The sequence below is a fragment of the Mercenaria mercenaria genome, chromosome 16 (genome assembly GCF_021730395.1).
Source record: "Mercenaria mercenaria strain notata chromosome 16, MADL_Memer_1, whole genome shotgun sequence".
In the NCBI taxonomy this organism is placed as follows: Eukaryota; Metazoa; Mollusca; class Bivalvia; order Venerida; family Veneridae; genus Mercenaria; species Mercenaria mercenaria.
Genome location: NC_069376.1, coordinates 54,032,375 through 54,036,551, shown reverse-complemented (window position 1 = coordinate 54,036,551; position 4,177 = coordinate 54,032,375).

Here is a 4,177-nt window from a genome sequence, read left to right as displayed (position 1 = left end):
CACAAACGTTGTGCCTAAAAATCGTTGTATACTGACAATGATCTACCAAAATGAATACTTCTTTGTTTGTCAATTGCAAAACACAAAAGAATATAACGATAAAATTGTGGTGTAAATTAACTTTACAGATTACCAAATGTAACATGTTTAACATGTCTGTCATAAAGTGTGTATCATAGCCGTTGAAGTAATAATAATGTAAAATCCCTGTTAAACCATTTGAAATGAATTTGCTTTATAATGACTTTTAATGATATGATATCAGGAAGTTATTGTATAAAGTTTAATAAATAAGCCATTAAAGCCGGTACTAGTGGGCTTGGGTTGTTTGACTTTCCATTATCTCTTATGAATAAACTTCATCAAACCGATTTGATTTGCTTGGTTGTGTTCTATGTTTCCAAAGGATGTTTTTACAGATCTTATTGTTTCACAACAGCAAAGTCTCCCAGTATTTGGATTCAGTGTTGTTCTATTTTCTTGTCCTTTAGGATCCTAGAGTCCATCCAGTATCTATGCAATAGAATTCCGCTTAAGCCGATGTAAGGGGCGTGAGAGTTGTTGCACTTACAATTACTTCTAATGACTCAATCAAACCGGGTCTGCATTTATGTTGCTTGATTGCTTTCTATGCTATTTCACCATTTATTAGGTAAAAGGTTAGGGCAGATTTCCTGGAAGAAGCACTGAGCACCCCAAATACAGCTGCAGAGCCACGGATTTGCAAAGTAGCCTCACAATGAAAAGAAGCTGTAACGGAAAAATATTATAGACGGGTTGCTTAAAATATCCACCAAGAGCATTTTAATTTTATGCAGAATATAGACAAGAGGGTCATGATAACCTTGGATCGCTCTCCGCAGTAATATGAGCTACATGTTTCAAATATCAAACTGATGCTAAAATATAAACAAAAAAGATCAGTAGGTCACATGTATGGTCAATGAAATACAATTTTAAGGTTGGTGTGCTACATTGTAAACTGTACATGTCATTCAAATTTCAAGGATGTATCTTAAAAAAAGCAAGAAAGTAGGTCAAGGTCACAATCAAGTGATCCCTAATCGCTTTGGGTCATCAGGTACCTATATTTGAGTCTAGGAAATATGATCTGAATTTTTTAAACTATTTTCCTATATACCTCATATAAAAAGTGACCTCCAGGGCGGGGCCTCTTTTCATCCTAGGGGAATAATTTGAAAATACTTGTTGGAGATCCTCTAGGCAATGTTACACACCGAATATCAAAGCCCTAGGCCTTGAACGTTCAGACAAGAAGATCTTTATTTTTTTCCTAAATAAGTCTATATTTAACTTGGTACCCCCAGGACAGGGCCTCTTTTCACCCAGGACATAATTTTAATAAGTTTGGTAAAGAAACACTAGGAAAGGCAACACACCAAATATCAAAAGCCTTGGCCTTGCAGTTTTAGGCAAGAAGATATTTAAATTTGTTTCCTATATAAATCTATGTAAAACTTGTCACCCATGGGCCTTGGCCTCTTTTCACCCATGAGTTTAACAATTTTGGTAAAAGACCACAAGACAATGCGAAATACCAAATATTAAAAGCAAAGACCTTGCAGTTTCAGACAAGAATTTTTTTAATGTTTTTTCCTATATAAGTCTATGAAAAATTTGAGACCCCCCCCCCCCCCCTGTCCCCCGGGGGCAGGGTCTCTTACCCAAGGGGCATAATTTTAAACAATTTTGGTAGAGGACCGCAATTTTACATAGTTACATACAATATATTAAAGGCCTAGGTTTTGTGGTTTTATACGAGATTTGTAAAGTTGCTTCCTATATAAATCTAGGAAAACTTGTGACCCCTCTTTGCATCAAGGGACATGATTTGAACAATCTTGACAGAGGACCATAAGATAATGCCACATGTAAATTATCAAGGCTCTATGCTTTGCGGTTTGAAACAAGAACATTTTCAAAGTTTTTCCTTTCGGTTGTCGTGGCAACCAGTATTCAATTCTTTGAACAAATTTGAAAGGATGTGTGTGTGTGTGGGGGTGGGGGGGGGGGGGGGGGGGGGGGGGGGGGCTCCCAAAGATCATTCCTGTGAAGTTTGGTGTAATTTTGTCCGGTAGTTTTCTAAGAGATGTTTTAGGAAATTTTGACGGACGCACGACTGACTATGCACGACGGACAGAGTAGTCACAAAAGCTCTTCATGAGCCTTTGGCTCAGATGAGCTAATAAAACAAACAAATTCAGTGAATTTATATCCCCCGCCAAAAACATTGTTTTTGTGAATGAAAACAAAATGAGGAGGCTGTATTTTGAAAGGTATTTTATTTTCACATGTAAGTATGTTATGTTTAATAGGACAGTGCTGCGGGTTTTTTAATATATTTTCTACCAAACCAAGAGGAAAACTTCTGTCCTATAGTGATCTATATTTGTATTAAGTTTCATTAAGATCCATCAATGGGTTGCTTTGTTTTGCGAGAATTACTGAACACTGCTGTAACTGTAAAGATTTTGAGGAAAGATGTGCATGCACCACCACATGAAGAGACATCAATGTATTTACTTTGCTATGTGGACATTTATGGATTGTAAAACAATTCAAGGGCAATAACGCTGGTTACTGAAGTGATCCAGACAAACAGGCTGTGTGCAACACAGCTCTGAATTGATAAACATTTGTGTAAAGTTTAAAGAAGATACATTAAAAGGTCACTTGGATGCAGACAAAGTCCTTATATTTTACAAAATCAAGGGGAAAACTCTGCTTTTAGTCAAGGGGTGGGGGGAGAAGTACTTAAAGTAAAGGAAATACCATGTGCTTATTAATAATTATTTGAGGTTGGTATTTTTTTTAATCAAAAGCATAACCAAATCAAGGGGAAAAACTGACTTTATCGAGGCAAGGGGAATAATACTATTGTGTGAGCAAAAATGGTGTCCTAATTAATAATTATGTGATGTTGGTGATTCTAGCTAAAGTACTTTTTGAATTATACGCATTTTTATTTCCGATGGACAATGTCAAAACAATATACCTTCGCCTTCAGACAGGGATAATTAAATGAGGCTGAAATGCTCTTACCCTATATCATTTGTAATTAGACGATTTACCACAAATTTGTGAAAAAATGGTAAAAATAATTAAAAAGCAATCCCTTGTGTTAACAAGCTTAAGGAGAAAAAAACAGTTACAGACATTTTGAAGCATTTATTGCTGATCTGGTATATTTTTTACTTCTTACTGAGCAAACTTTATCTTTGGCAACATTGATCTTGCCCCAACTGGGCGAATATGCAGTTCGTACCAAGGTCGTACTAAAGCTACCAAAAGGCAGAGTTGCATTTCAATATCTCAATTCAGAATAGTTTTTTTTCTATCACCATGACACTGATCTCACTGCATCGCAACTTTATTTATAAGCTAGCACTGTTTTCCTATTTCAAGTAATAATATAAACATATACCTTACTATAAGCTACCTATAGATCAATTTTCATTTTATTGCTTAAATTTTTGAGTGGAAAATATGAGTCTGATATCACATGGAGAACCCTGGTTAACACATACTGTCAAACATTTGTTTAAGAACCAGTCATGGGAGAATGACTGCACAAGAATGGTGATTATATGACAAGGGTACTGATCTTTTTCAGCCTCTCCTGATATATTATCATATTTTTGTAGAAGTCTCGCGAATTTTGAATGACTGTCAATCATAAGATGTTTTAAATTATAGCCATAGAAGGGAAAATACTTAAGTTTTGATAATATTTTATATCTTGTTATTGATAACCTAATCTTTCGAAATGATTAACAATTTGTGAAATTCAAGTAGGCAAATACCGGCGGGTGACTGCTAGCAAAAGTTGGAAGTTGGACTGTAACTTGTTAACAAGACAATCTTAAGATGAACCGCCAGCATTTCATCAAATGTATTTTACGCAAAAAAAGTGTTTGTATGGCTATACCATCTTTTTCACAGTATCGCTGTATGATATATATTCTATCTTTCTTGAAGATTTTGTGTACCTCATTATAACTCTTCATCAAATGAAGTGATGCCTAACCATGTATAATCAGGCCTAAATAAAGGCCAAATAAATTGAAATTGCCTTGATTCTTGTCTTTATACCACTTTACCACATAACTTAATAAAGGACAAACTAACTGCCCTAATTCAAAAGACTTTTGCCAGA